Source organism: Podarcis raffonei, chromosome 5 (genome assembly GCF_027172205.1).
Source record: "Podarcis raffonei isolate rPodRaf1 chromosome 5, rPodRaf1.pri, whole genome shotgun sequence".
Classification (NCBI taxonomy): domain Eukaryota; kingdom Metazoa; phylum Chordata; class Lepidosauria; order Squamata; family Lacertidae; genus Podarcis; species Podarcis raffonei.
Window position 1 is genome coordinate 21953932 of NC_070606.1, and position 16168 is coordinate 21970099.

Sequence of the window (16168 nt, forward strand, 5' to 3'; positions counted from 1 at the left end):
GGGCCTCCACTCCAGATTTGGTAGGGTTTGCTCCGTAGCCTTTTCTTCTCCCAAAGATGTCCCTCAAGGCTGTGGAGGTTTAGGGTCAGTTTTCCTTCTCCTAAGTGGGCTGTTTTCCCAGGCTGACAAGTCTCATCAAACTAAAGGAGAAGAATATAGGATGCAACAGTTCATGGGGGTACACTAGGCAGTTTCTGCTATTGGACTAAGTACTTCCTCTGAATAGAGAAGCAGCTGCACTATTGCTCAATAGTCTGGTTCTTAAGTTATGCAAGCGGTGTGATTATTGCTCCCCATAGCTGCTTTCCACACTGCTCCTGTAATGGATGAAGGATATGTTTATGCAGCTAAAAGCTCATCAGCATCACCTTCTTAACTCAGCCTTTGTTGCTGGTGTGGTTCTTCCCATGTGATCCTGCATCTCTTTGTGGTTCATCCATTCCTACATTACTGGAGTGATGTGGAACCTAGGACCTGGTTTTCTGTATGAACTGGTTCGTCTTGTTGTTTCCAACAGCGGCTAGTCTGGTGCCTCCCCTGTTGATTGTCTCGATATGGAATACAGAGGTACCGGTATACTACTTCTGAATTTTAAAGCATCCATAGCTAAAAACCGTTGATAGACCTTTCTCCATGATTCTGTCTACTCCTTTAAAATGTCATTGAGGACGGCGCTCATTGCCACATCATGTGGCAGTGAATTCCATAAGTTAAGTATACATTTGGGAAGGGGGAATTAAGCATGCAAGGCCAGACTACACATTGATGTAAAATATAGTTTGATCCTTGTTTGCTGACACTATTGCAGAATAGGGCTCTAAGCTGCTTTTGGTAGGTTGACCCCCAAATATTTTATTACCTGACCTCTATGAATACTCCCCCACACACTTCATTTCCAGCAGATCTAGGGGGGGAAATTAAACATTAAAATCTCAAACAGGATGCTGACCACCTAGGCTGTTGACATTCTTAGATAACCCCTCTCTCGCTAACTAGACTTAATCTAAGAATGCCAGCTGCCTAGATGGTGAGCTTCCTGTTTGAGAAATTGACTAGAGCTTCAACAGGAAGGCTTGCCAAGTCTGCTGAAAAGTCAGTCTCCATGGACAGACTGAAGACCTATTGGATTCATCGACCTCTGGGGAAGCACCATCCTGGCAGATCCCTCACCCTGTGGGACTCAGACAAATGGGACTTAGGCATGACTAAGTTTTGCTGAAAATATAGCCCATTTCAACTGACTAATGTTTATGTAATTTCTGCTGATGAAATTATCTGAGAGGGAAAACTATTTCTATATGTATCACCACTTTTCTCTCAAATCTCCCTTGAGGTTCTGCCACCACCAGATGCCAGAAAAAAGAAAAGGGGGGGACGACGCCAGTTTGATCATGTCTCTAAAATCTAACATTTTTCAATGCTCCTGTTAAAATAAGTATTTAGGCTATTGTTTGTTCTCTTGAAGGCATTAATGCTCATTGCCAAGATTACAGAAAATATAGTAGACACCAGTGCTTCTGCATCCCTTTAAGGGGATGCTATGTGATGTTGTATTACAATGGATTTGCAAATCAGAGCAGTGGCTATAAACACTTACTCAAGGGACTATTCATGTCTCAGCCCATCTGAAACTGGCGCACTCAGAGAATGTGGGTTTTATATAAACAAGCTATATATAGATAAATGCAGCTTGTCCTTTACTCTTCTCCTTTCTCCTGTGAGGTTTTTGGAAAACCAAGTGAGGCTTCTTGCCGTCTGTGTAGTACGTACACCCTTCAGGATTGCATGTAAGCTTTGGCACTGAGGGTTGAGAGATGTGAGCACTGTGTTCATGTAGTAGTAGTAGTAGTAATAACAATAATTTTATTATTTATACGCTGCCCATTTGGTTGGGTTTCCCCAGCCACTCTGGGCAGCTTCCAACACACATAAAAACATAATAAAATATCAAACATTTTTGTTGTTTAAAGCACTCTCTCAATTTGGATCTTGAAGCACTTTTAAGGGTATTGGTCCTTAATTTAGTGCCAGTTTTAAGGCAGTGCAGGTGCCCCCACCCACACCGCACAGGGCACTGAGCCAAGGGGGCACAAACTTGAGAAGATCCATAATTGAGAAGATCCACTTTTGGCCTCACACAGGGCGTTAAAGATTGCCAAAGTCTGCCCTTGCCTTAACCTCTCCCTGTTAAGTTGCAAACTCTGGAATCTGCACCAGTTCCCTGACTTAACTCTGTATTTCCCCTTTGGCTAATGGCAGGTCCCATTTGGATTGGGGCAGTGGTATGGGATCCTAGGGTTAGATTCCCCTACTCCCTGCCCACAGTAGCCCCAATCCAAATCGGGAGCCCCTTCAGCTGCTTTTTCTACAATAAAAATACAGCAAGCATTCCAATCACATATATAGTGTGCTCTCAGACTTCCATGCATTACATACCAGCAAACAGAGGTTTGCCAGTTAATACACATTAATCTGTGTACTCACTCTGGTTTATTTTTCACCCAGCGTGCTCCACCACTGATTTGGAAATTTTGTACACACAATGTTAACTACAATCCACATCTACCTTTTTTTGTTTTTTGTTTTAAATGAAATACTACGCTTTGATGCATGTTACTCCGAGCCAGTGCCAATACAAATTGGGAAAAAAAGTTGTTTGAAGTGGCCCTTAGACCTGCCCCAACTAATACAGGAATACAGTGGTACCTCTGGTTAAGAACTTAATTCGTTCTGGAGGTCTGTTCTTAACCTGAAACTGTTCTTAACCTGAAGCACCACTTTAGCTAATGGGGCCTCCCGCTGCTGCACAATTTCTGTTCTCATCCTGAAGCAAAGTTCTTAACCCGAGGTACTATTTCTGGGTTAGCGGAGTCTGTAACCTGAAGCGTATGTAACCTGAAGCGTATGTAACCTGAGGTACCACTGTAATGACACCAGTCTATTTTTTGTGGGCTGTTTTAAGAATTATTGCGTAATGAGCTTAAAACATAAACATTAAATAGTATTATTTTCAAGGTGCAGTTTACCAAGGCTTCCTTCTTAGCTATTGCCATGGGTGATGTCAGAGGGTGGGAGGGCAAGCGCACCCCTGCCAAAGGAGCTCCCCACACTTGCCTCCTCCATTTTTGGACTCCTGTCATTAACATATACTACTATTTTTCTTCCAGAGACCTTAACATGTAGTAGCAGGACACAACTCCCTCACTTCTGTGTCCCCCGAAAATTTCTTTCTTTTGCTGCCACCAGCTATCATAAAAGCTCTTGGCATTAATATGCTCGTTACTTTTAACAGTGATACTGTTTTAGTTGCTACGGGGGGAGAATAACATTCACAAATCTAGAAGGAAGAGTCTTCCTGGCTTTTGTCCTGAGGAATCCCTGTGTGCCATAGTCAGCGCAGTAACTAGAGGGTGGGGAGTTTAAATCTTGGAAATCCCCCCAGAAACCTGGCACGAGCACACAGCAAGACAGGCTCCCATTTAGTCTGATTCTTTAGCCTCAAGCAAAACTACGTACAGAACAACCATTCAAAACAGAGACAAATAACTGCTTACCTTTCTGGCTACCTCCTCCAGCCAAATATCTGTCCTACAGATTATCTGGGACCACCCGGCGAAGTTTTTCTGCAGCCCATCTTTCCTGCCAACCTGCTAGCAACTTCAGGTTCTTGTTTTGCAAAAAGGAGCAGGCAAGCAGCGGGCTCTAAGCCAAGCCAGGGAGCTGAACGGCTTTTCCTGCTGGCATGTGTTCAGTGGATCTGAAGTCATTAACGAGAGAGGAATCTGTCCACCTTCTGAAATCTCCTGAGGCTTCTTGCCCAGGCGCACTATCTGCAAATCTCTCTGGTTCTCTCCCCACCCCCGCCCTCCCCGCTGTAATTTTGCACAGTTTTCCTCCGCCCCTGCCAAATCAAACGCGACGAAATGGCAATTTTCCTTGCTTACTACACTTGTTGATTCAGGAATGTTGTCTTTTGTTGCCACTTTTTTCTCCCTCAAAGAAGGAAAAATGTCTTGCACTGTGGGAGAAGCTTGAGAAGCAATAGAGGGCTGAACATAACGCTCTACAGTGCCACCCTATGCACGTTTACTCAGATGTAAGTTCACGGATTTCCATAGGATTTACTCTCTAGAGAGGGTGTATGGGGTTGCAGCCTAAAACCACGAGCAAGAGTATTTGTATAACATGGTTATGTGGGGGAAAGGGCACATTCTAAGATTTTATTCGTGCTTTGGGCTTCTGATATTCCCTCAGAGTTAAGCTACTGAAACAGCTTTTATGATGCAAATATAGCAAGCGAAGACAGCGTCATGGGAACAGATTTTGGGATTTAGGTGGCTAACCTATTGAGTAGGTAATAAGTAAACAGGGCTAAGTAAACAGGGGTTCCCCCATTTGGAAGCATTTTCCCCCATTTCCTCATTTGTAAGACCTGCCTATCAAAGGTAGGCAAGCTATATCCTTTGGGTGGCGAGCTATGTACTTTTGTAATAAATATACAAGCGGATAGTTTTAAAAAATTGATCCTCCTGCCAGAATTTCTCATTGATCCTTCAAGAGGGAAATCTGTTTGATGTAAGGTTCAGGAGTGTGGGTTAGTTCCCAGGCAGTGCAATCCTCGGCTTACACAGTCTCGCTTACTCCGAATCCAGCGTGCTCCCACCACTGGTGTCTGAAGCCAAATACGCACGATGTTACCCACAATCAATCCGTCTCTTGCAGCTTCTTGTTTGATGTGCTTTCTCTCAGAGCAGCTTGTGTCTGATTAGAAAATGGAAGCTGTGGTTAAGCTGAGGGGTGTACAGTCCAGGCAGCCTTTGCACACGTGCGGATGATAGCACACGCACAGAAGGCAGCTTCGGTGAATTAGAACTGGGTGTGGGGAAACCAATCATGTAATGGGCATCGAGGGGAAATATCCTTGTCCCCTTTTAAGCACATAACGCCCCCTAACCGCATTTATTCAGAAGTAAATTCCACTTTTTTCTTCCCCCACACCTTTTGATTTCTCTTTTGATTTAATCATCTTGTTGTCTGTGTTTTGAGTTTTGCTTGTCTCAAGGGATTTTTACTTATTTCGTTTATCAGCCATAGCCTGCCTTATCAATTATGACTTTATAAGAGTCATTTTGTGTGGCTGTTTCATACACAATACTGTCTAGTTAGTGTACACACTAACCCATTTGTAAAACAAAAATGTGTTGTTGTTTTCTGAATAAGGACTTACTCATTCTTGTCCTCATGAAGCATGCTGCTTTTGTTCTAGAGTGATTCCAGATGGTGGCATCAACAAGGGGGGATGTGGTTACTTGATGCACATTTGACACCCCCCCTTTATTATATTATCCGCACCTTCCCCTCCCTGCACGTGCCCCAGGTGAATGAAGAAAGAAGAGGTGATTGTGACTTTACTGTGGGCCCCCCACAATAGCATTGGGCAGGTGTGGACCCCCCCACATTGTTGGGACGACCCCCCACACACATATGTTTTCAAATGTGGGGTAATACAAAATCAATTTGCAACGAACTTTTATTTTTTGGAATGAAACCAGTTTCTCAACAATATATTTTCAGGAGCAAAAAATATGCGGATGGTGTGTGGATGACAGACAAAAATCAGTCTCTATTGATTCTAGAATAAAATGGTGGGTGTATACTAGGGATGGGTGATAAATCAATATATTGTCCCAAACTGGATTGAAGTCCATATTGTGATATTGGTTTCATTATGTTTGACCTGCTTACTTTATTGGGGCTCAATAAAGCAAACTCATTGTTGCAACCCTTACAGACTGAGGGTGCTCTGATGTGCCCAATAATTTACAATGCAAAATTCAGAACAAACAAAACCAAAGAGAGGAAACTAGATCCTTTTTAGTTCTTATTTCCCATCCCTGCAAACCAACTTTAAAGATGCCTAGCATAAAAACCTCTGGACCTATTTCTAATTTGTCAGGTTTCCTTCCCATGTTTATTTCCCAATAACAATGCGTTATGGGAAGCTTTGTTTTTTGACTTGGTTTTGGCCTCAAACCCCAAGCCAAATCAGGCAGCCTTCAGATCAAGGCATGCTGTTTTCTGAAGTGCCACATCAAGTCTGAACCAAATCTTGAGGCCATTGCATACCTGCTACTTGTAGAAATCCCCTTGTAATGAAAGGTGAGCTGTCAGGAAGCAGAATTGTGTGTCCAGTACTACACATTTGTTCCCCAGAGCCCTGGAGAATTGTGGTATAGACATATCCTGAGTTACATCTTGCTTAACTCAGCAATTTAACAATTCATAACATTCCCCCCCCCCCAGTTTATGTGGTCAGTTTGTTTTCACAATGGGAAGAATGTAAGAAACAGCTTCATTTTCTGGTGGGGGTACCATGCATTAACTGAGTTTGTTTTCTTCCATGGCTCCAAGTAGGCTCAAAATGTCATCTGTAACTGTGCATAATGTGCCATTTTCTTACTGCTAAAACTAGTACTGTGTCCTTCCCACAACATTTACTTAGTGCTAAGAAAATAACACATTTACACATGCTGAGATGAAATTTCGGCCAGACACTTTTGCATTGTGTCTCTGCACCATTTCTGTAAAAATTAAGCAACATCTTCAGCTTATTAACAATGGTTTCTGGTGAAGGCCCTCATTCTAATAAGTGGAAGAATGTCCTTGAAAATTTGAATGCAATGGGCCCACAGTCTAGATTAATTCAATCTGGAGTGTGACCACTTTGTTTGTTTTATGTAGGAGACTATCCAGAGATTAATCAACTCTAAAATTTTATTTCGACTTTTTGGGGGAAATGTTGTTAATTGATTGGGGCCCCATTTCATATCTACACTTAATGACATATAAAGGATGCCAGGTTTGTATATCAAATAAGCAGTTATCATGCCTGTTCCAGGGGTTGTTTTTGAGTGCAGCCATAGCTCTTTAGGAACCAAAGACAGCTGACAACAGCTATGTCTTTTCAACGAAATATCACATTCTTCAATGAACCATGGACTATTTTTTTGTTGAATGTACACAAACAATGTGAAAAGGCTAAAGCAGAAGGCAACCATTTCTCTGTTTTAGTCTTAGCCCATAATAAAAATGGTATTAAAACAAGGTAATAACAGGAGCTAATAAAAGTACTAAGCGTATTTCTAATACAACAAGCCCTTAAATCAAACTCTGTTATGTATTGACCAGAGCCAAGGGAAGGGAAGTCATTTGGCTGGAGCTGGTGGGAATCATAGCCTAAAACACCTGTGATCTTTCAACAATATAGCTAAAACATTTTATGGACATTCAGAATGATAGGGTAGTGAAACTGCATGGGTAGCCAATGTGGTACCCTAGAGGTTGTTGGACTCCCATCATCCCTCACCACTGGCCATGCTGACTAGGACTGATTTGGAGTCCAGCAGCATCTAGATTGTGTCATGTTGGCTTCCCGCTGTTATAATACTTTTACTATTTATACTCTGCCCATCTGACTGGGTTGCTCTGGGTGGCTTTAAGCACATATAAAAACAAAATAAAACATTAAACATTAATAAAACTTCCCTATACAGGGCTGCCTTCGGACAGCTCAGGGGTCAGATAACACCATACCTTCCAACATTTATCTGATGAAAATAGGGATGTCCTAAGGAAAAGTGGGACATTTCAGGTCCCAATCAGAAACCGGGATGGCTTCTGTAAATCCAGGACTGTCCCTGGAAAATAGGGACACTTGGAGGGTCTGCTAAGGTAGATGAAGACATTGCTCAATAGATTGCTAGCATTGTGAGACAGCTTTCACTCCCATGTTGGTACATAAACACAGCGTACTATGTTTACTTTGGAATTTGCCCGAGGGGCCAAATCTTTTTGGACGTGTACATTATCCTCCTTTTAAATTCAAGTTTTGCGGTAACTGCCCTAAAGCCAGTAAAATAATCTAGCGAGAAGCCATGCAATTAGACCATCTGCCAAACCCTCTGCAGCCACGATATGTAAATCGACAGGCTAAATTGGCTTTGCTCCAATAAACAAAATTTTGGAAGCTTAAACCAAGAAAAGCAATAGCATTCTGTGGCTTTAATTATACGGTGTGTAACATCTCCCCGGTGGACTTAAGGCCTCTGTCCAAGACCATCAGCTGGGGGTGGTTGTTTTGTGTGCTGAGCTGCTAGCAGCAGTTCCTGCATCCAAACTTGCCAGTTCAAAATCCAAAATATAAAATGCAAGTCTAACAGCTCAATTATGACGCCTACATTAAGAAATTTGGGCAAATTCCTAAACCTCATCTAGGACAAGATGAACACAAACTAAGATTGTAGATATGCTGAAGATGCTTTCAGGCAATTAATCGCCCTTAGTGTTTTAAAGTCTCTATTATATGGATCTTGTCTGATATGTCTATCCTTCCTTGTACACATCTGAAAATGTTGGTGTCTAGAGTTTTGCTTCTTCTGAATCATACCAGCTCTTATATTCTAGCTACATGGAAGTCAGGGTGTAGGGATTTTCTCCTACCGTGGAGTACTTGACTAAGGAAGCATCTTATTCTATTAACTTCCTAAAGACTATAGTTGGTAACCTCCCCCTCTGCCTCTTTGTAAATTTAAAATAATAGGCAAGAAAGAAGACTAGCAAGTAATTTTTAAAGGGGGGGATATGAATTTGATATCACGTTATTAGACTAAATAAAATTGTCAATATGGTCTCCCATTTTCTAAAGAACCGTTTTAACAGGGGTGGGTGGAAATCCCACCCCCCCAAAAACAATGAAAGTGACATTTTAGTTGCTATCAAGCTATTATGGCTTCAATTCTCAGCTCAGACCTACATCGTTGTGGTGGGAAGTCTATAATCCAAAGCCAGTGCTGGACTTAATAATGACAATACTCAGCATTTACTTCAGGCTTCCCCATGTGATGCTCCCCAGATGTTTTGGAGTACAACTCTCATTATTCCTGACACTGGCCATTGTAATACGAAACATCTGCAGAGCACCAAGCTGTGGAAGACTGATTTCCATTGTGCTTTGGGACTGATCAAAGGACTCTGCGTGCATCAGATGTGGGGAACGTTTGTCAGCCTGAGGCCTGTAGCCCTTGTGGGGAACCTTCTAGGGACTTCATGACATTGGTGTCTGGGGCCAAAGTCAAGAGCGGCTGAAGCAATCACGCATTTCAGCTACCCCAAACCAGAGGTTTCTACAGACACACACATTTATGCCTTTGTCCTCCATCTAGCAAACAAGCAAGCAGACATTCCAGCTAGGCAAGAGCACTCGAGGAGGGACTAGAGAAGAAAGGGGTGGCCCGAGGGGGCCATGGTGTAGGGAAAGTCCCAAAGGCAGCCACACAGAGAGCCCTGGGAGGTCACATTCTCTGGTCCTGACACTGAGGAAACCCTGTCAGGCAAGACAGTATCGCCTCCATAACGCAGATGGCACTTTCATAGGTTTTTTTTTTTAAAAAAATATAGTTTTTATGAACCATTTTCTTGGGTTACAAAAGTACATACATTGTCTCTATTTTCAGATCATAACAACCTTTCTACAGATCAGTTATATTCGATGTGAGACATTAATGTTGTATGCAGTAGAAAGTTGGGGAGAAGAGAGGCAGGGAGAGAAAGCGGGTGCGGGGGGAGAGGGGGGTAGTAAACTTTCATCGTTTTACATAGTGTATGTGCAAAGTTCTTGTGTCAGCATCACGTGGATAGGTTCTCTTTCTGTTCATTTTTTAGTTTTCATTGGCAGTGAGAGAGGCTGGGAGGCACAGAGCATGGTTGGTTGCCTTCAGTTGACTAAATTTTGCGTGTGTGTGCGGATAGATGGGCGTTGCGTGAAGTTAGCCATATCAGTTCATATGCTGTCAGTGGCTTATTGTTGTTTTCTTGTTGGCCTGTGTGTGTAACAAAGGGGAGTCACACAGGGGTGAATATGTCCTCTTCCATTTCTCCCTGTGTCAGTTTCGGTTTGCTGGTTAGCTTTTCTAGTAAGGCAGTTTCCCATACAGTTTGGTACCAGTGGTCCATGTTCACTCCTGAATACTCCCTCCAGTGTCTAGCTATGATGCTGTGGGCTGCTAAGAGTAGGTGGCCTATAGTTGAGTGTGAAATATGAACTTTAGGTGCTACACTACCTTGCCTGTATGCTACTGAAACCGGTGAGAGCTCGATTCTGATTCTCTTGGCCTGCATAAAGCTCATTGGGTGGCTTTGCCCAAGCCACCGTCTGTCAGGCTAACCTTACCTCACAAGGGTGTGTTGCATTCAAACAGGCCACCCGGAGCTCCTTTGAGGAAAGGTGCAATACAAATGTGATAAATATAAAATAAACACGGCATAGGCAACGATATTAAAGAAAGCAATAAATGCTAGTCCAGGAGGGTGCTTCATGCGAAATGTTTTCTGTGGTTTCTATGGTGACTGATTAGACTGCCTGGTGACTAACAGCATGAAATAGTGCTGCTGACTGAGAATAGTTGATTCCTATGGAGTCTGGGAATTGCATGCCAACTAGGTATTTGTTATCTGGAGTGATGTGTTTGTGTGTGTTAGTTTAGCCTGTGGGTACCTACCTACATGCTTATCTAGTTTAGTTTGAGATTGAAAGAGGAATGCTTCTAGGACCAAAGTCTCCTGCATTTTCTAAATTACACACACACACTCTCACACACAAACACGCAATGCTTTAACCTAATTCTCCCCTTTGTATTCCACAACATGTTTTGGAGAAACCCAAAATTAGATATAAAAGTTACCTTAAGGCTGTGATATGTAATCTCAGTTGAAAACCACAGGGTTGATATCCTGATCATAAGGACACTTTATGCTTTCTGACCTCAGACCTCCACTTTGCAGCCTGCTTGACCAAATCCTGCACTGAACATAAGGTTCACACTGCAAATACACAGGTCCTGGAGTGGAGCCATAGTCCTCTCCTCTTTTTCACCTGGCTGCCCCAGTAAGGGCACTTGTAGGTATCTATCCAGCTTGCTTTCATACTCATTTTGTCTCTTTCCCCTTGAGGAAACTTGACTTTCAAGCTTCTGCTTTATTTCTCCTTAGCTTTCTCAGCTAAGCCCACTGTGAAGAGCAACTCTAAGAGGCATATCAAAAGCCCCTGAGGATGAGTGAGTTTGCGCTGAATTCAAAACAGAATCTCCCTGTACTCTTTCAAAGCCAAGTTGCATGCTTGAACAGGTCTGTGCAGCAGGTGGATGCAGTGGGGAAATGTATTTAAGTCCCGCATTTCTGATTTCATTTTCCAAGAGCAGGAGGATAAGTTTGGTTTTTTTGGCCAAGTCTGTGGGTTGCAGGAGTGCAGTCATCTTTATTTGCATCTCTGTTTAGCATATGTGATCCTACATGTTTATAAGGGTTCATCCAGTTTTCCACTGGTTCCCCTGGGAAAACCCCATTTTTACTGCTGAATTGGAGCAAACGTCAATGGGATTTTCTGCAGACTAATATTTGCACTAAAGGGTGGTTTTTCCCTGGGAAAGTGGTGGGGAAACAGAAAACCACTTGGACCCATGACCAGAAAGCACAGGACAAGCAAAATACCATTCAGACTTATGTTTTCTAGGCATGGAACAAGTGGAAGTATGGATGAATCCTTAGGAGAGGTTTTTTCTGTCTCGTAGGTGAGCAGGGGTTCAAAATCGTCCTGGATCTGAGAAATAAAGCCTGATCCCCTAACCAGCAGAAGTAAGAAGTCTCAATGATATTATTATAAAGAATAAAAATATGGACTTGATGACCCTCAAGGTCCCTTCCAACTCTACAATTCCATGATTCAATTTTATGATATATTGCCTTTCAGCCCCCAAAGGCCACCATTTTAATTAATAACACGGTGCACCCTGATGTGGTGAGGGTTGGTCACCAGGTTTCATAGGTCTACCCCACCAAATGCTGGAGTCTGTTTTGATGCCAAATGAATCTAATCCAGTTGGCTACACCTCCCCCTCAAGTCTCCCCCAGCTCCCCCTTTTTGTCTCCTACATTTCCCTTGGGTCGTGGCAGCCCACGATAACTGCCACAATGCTCCCACCAGCACCTCGAATCAAAGTAATGAGATCCACTTTCCTTAATAATACCTGGTCCTTTGAGCTCTAACCTTCAACAACTCTGGGAAAGGGAGAATCATAAAATCGTAGAATTGCAGAGTTGGAAGGGACCACGAGGATCATCTAGTCCAACCCCAAGCAATGCAAGAATCTTTCGTCCAAGGCGGGGCTCAAACCTACAACCCCAAGATTAAGAGTCTCATGCTCTACTGGCTGAGCTAGAAGGGAAGATGTGTGTGTGTATTGCTCCTGGACTTTGTTATCTGGTGTTCTGCGGGGACATCCTCCATTCACACACGGCAATCTGTCATCTTTCACCCCTTGTCAGTGAACTGCTCAGGTGAGACATCTGAAAGAATCCATAGCATGTCCTTTTTGGTCATATCTGAGCTGGCAGGGTTAGAAGGGAAGCATCTATCATCCCTCCCTCCCTCCCATCCCACACAACCTCCAATTTCTCTTAATATGCCTGCACAGGAAAGGCCAATTTGAAGTGTGATTGCTGTGAGCGTTTGCCTTATGGTTTGTTATTCCGCAGGTCAAAGGTGAAGGGTTGGGGCATTAATCAGCAAGCACAATGCAGAGCAGAGATGCTAAGTGTGTCTAAAAAAAAGGAGCCCGCTGTCATGGGAACAACAGATGAAAGAGAAGCCTTTTCAAGGATAACATTCACAAATGAGACAGCATACCTCAAATGTGCCTTTCAAGACGTGTGCGCGCATGTATGTGTATAATTGTTAATGCTTTAAAAAGAATTGGGAGCCCATCCTTTCAATCAGTTTATACATCTTGCTGCCTGAGGTGAAGCAACAAATGGTTATTACCCCACTCTCCATCTTCCCGCAAGCCAAGGTGCAAAGTACCAAAGACTAATTATTTTGGCATCCGGGACACAAGTACCCCTCTCACTCCCTGCAAATGCGACTACAGTGGTACCTCGGGTTACAGACGCTTCAGGTTACAGACGCTTCCGGTTACAGACTCCACTAACCCAGAAATAGTACCTGGGGTTAAGAACTTTGCTTCAGGATGAGAACAGAAATCGTGTGCCAGAGGCACAGCAGCAGCGGGAGTACCCATTAGCTAAAGTGGTACCTCAGGTTAAGAACAGTTTCAGGTTAAGAATGGACCTCCAGAACGAATTAAGTTCTTAATCAGAGGTACCACTGTACTCCTACTACCACTATTTGCTTACCTCTCATGACACCCCAAATCAGCTGCAGGAGGCATATTCTCCACTCTGCCTAATGGTAGGGCCAGCCCTGGAAGGTGACAACCTGAGTGCAGAACCTAACAAATATGCAATAATACATGATTGGGCTGTACCACTTGAAAGCATTATCTGCATACAGACAATTTGGTTCCAGCATCTTATGATGATTCACTTTATATTCCTTTTACTAGAAATAAAAGCTTATTTGCCACATCCATACGCTTCTCCTTTTCTCCCTCCCCACTTCATGTGAACAAAAAGCAAAACTCAAGATGGAGTTAAGTAGATAGGAGCAGGCTTGGATTGCAAGAGTGACCCGGAGTGCAAAGGAGGCTTAGTTGTCACTCCTACAATATCTTCAGTTGCTCCTCTTTCCCCTATAGAAGTGTATAATTGCCACTGAGACTTCTGGGAGGAAAGAGTTGCCCTTGAGGATGTTGAAGTAGTGGTTAAACTTGCCTTTCTTGTGGCCTGAAAGGCGGGGCGGGCTGCAAATTGCCTCCTGAGATTCAGGGATGCCCTGTACCTGCCTCTTTTGGAGTCCTTGTAGTAGCCAAGACACCCTCACACACCACAATGATAAACATTTTGTTGTTCTCAAATTATAAAGCTAAGGGAGCAATCCTAGTCCCTGGCTGTGGAGCAGTAGGGCTGGATGAAGCAGCAGAGACTCTCAATCAGCAGAGCCTGAGGCTCTTAATCTCAGGGTTGTGGATTTGAGCTCCACAGTGTGCAAAAGATTCTTGCATTGCAGGGGGTTGGACTAGATGACCCTCATGGTCTCTTTCAACTCAAAATTCTATGATTGTACCTCATCCATAGTCCTTCCACATGCACAGGAAAGGGTGTGGGGGTATTTTACCTATTTATTTACTTGCAGTATTTATAGCCCATTCTTCATTGAATATTTTCAATCCCAGAGTGGGGAACAAAGTGATAAAATAAACGGAGAAAAACAACACACAAAAATTATAAACTCACATAAAGAGGTTCAATAAACACAAATTTAACAGTTCTGTCACATGGTAAACTAGCAAAACCACAATAACATGAATTTAAAATTCCAATTTAACAAAATGCCTAGGTAAAAGCAAACATGAGACATCCAAAGAGATTTAAACAGATGAGAAAAACCAATGGTTGCAGTGCATCGGTTCCCACCCCGGTTTTTTTCCTTAGGGCAGCCCATTCCCTCCTCCTCTGCCTTTCACACGAAGAGGACCTACTCTGTGCCTACAGACTCTCTGTGGCTTCAGAGTAACCTAACACCTTTTGCCCCACCATCCAGCCTCTCACCCTGAGTGGTATGAATTGTTGCCACAAGCATCCACGGAAAACAACAACCACCACCCACAGCACAAACAGAGGGGAAAGAAACACACACACAAAAGGAAGAGGGGGATGGCAATAAGCCACAGCTGATGTTTCTCTCTCCTTTTCCATTCCTGAGGAAATTCAGAGGCCTCAGTGTCAGTCAGGCTGCCAGATAGAGATGTGTAGATGGATTTGCAGGTCTCCTCCATCTCATCTTTCTTTACCAGATGGTACAAACAGTGTCCAAGGTCTTCCCAAGTCTAATTCATGCGCTGCAAGCTCCAGGAAACACCATCAATTGTAGCCTGCCAGTGGGCCCTCGGAGCTGGACCTCAGTGTCTGGGCTGAATGATGGGGGTGGAGATGCTCCATCAGGTATACTAGTCCGAGGTCATTTAGGACTTTAAAGATCAGCACCAACACTTTGAATTGTGATTGGAAAGGTAAAGGTAAAGGTACCCCTGACCGTTAGGTCCAGTCGCAGATGACTTTGGGTTTGTGCACTCCTCTTGCTCTATGGTCTGAGGGAGCTGGCATTGGTCTGCATACAGCTTCCAGGTCATGTGGCCAGCATGACTAAGCCACTTCTGGTGAACCACAGCAGCGCATGGAAATGCCGTTTACCTTCCCGCCAGAACAGTACCTATTTATCTACTTGCACTTTGACATGCTTTCAAACTGCTAGGTGGGCAGGAGCTGGGACCGAACAATGGGAGCTCACCCCATCGCGGGGATTCAAACTGCCGACCTTCTGATTGGCAAGCCCTAGGCTCTGTGGTTTAGACCACAGTGCCACCCGTGTCCCTGATCAGAAATGTACTGGGAGCCAAACCAAACCAAACCAAACCAAACCAAACCAAACCAAACCAAACCAAACCAAAACCAAACCAGGTTTGCAAATCAGCACTGATGCTTTCAAAAATGCTCCAGAGATTCTCCCTCCTGTCCCCCCTAAATGGTGGGACTTGGTCTTTTCCCTTTCTCACCTTCTTAATCTCTCAGCCGCTGGGAAGAAGGGGGCAGTGGGGAAAGACCAGGGCACAACACCACAAGCAGGACCTCTGCTTTCCAAAATAACTTGTGCTCCATTTATCCTTCTCAGTTGGTTGACTGGCCAACCCATATCTAGTCAGAAGTAATTCCCAAAGAGTTCTTTGGGGTTTGCAGGCTGTAGCCGTAGTTGTACAAAATTCAAGTAAAAGCAAAAATGTGACATCACTCTATGCTTCTGCGTTGCTTACTGAGAGCTGGTATAACATCGTGGCAGAACTGTGATCACTCAAGTCTTGCCTTTGACGTGAATTTGCTTAGTGGCCTTGGGCAGGCCATTCTCTCTCAGAATGCTGATCAGTCTACAGAATCATTCTGAGGACAAGGAAAGGCGGCATGGGAGAGATTTGCAATTGGATCTCTCGACATCTTTGCATTGGTTAAAAACAGCCAACAGGGCTCCTAGTTGAGATTGGAGTCACGACACGAAAGGCTAAACCTGTCCTGCTTCTCTCTGTTTCCCTGACTTAAATTGTTCCCTTCTGCCTTCGTTGGGTGGGTGGGTGGGGGGAAGACAGATGGACTATGGGGGTGTACCAGA

General features: G+C 43.7%; 1 protein-coding gene across 4 annotated transcripts in view; it reads right to left on the reverse strand.

The window, feature by feature from the left end:
* RASGEF1A (RasGEF domain family member 1A) overlaps nucleotides 1–16168 on the reverse strand; it is a 220768-nt gene that overhangs the window by 63950 nt on the left and 140650 nt on the right. The window contains exon 1 of one of the 4 annotated variants that reach the window (XM_053388196.1): nucleotides 3555–3837. The exons of the other annotated variants lie outside the window; for them this stretch is intronic. The gene's annotated coding sequence lies outside the window, so the exon portion shown is untranslated. Of the gene's footprint in view, nucleotides 1–3554; nucleotides 3838–16168 lie in introns of those variants that run through there. 4 annotated transcript variants of the gene reach the window in all.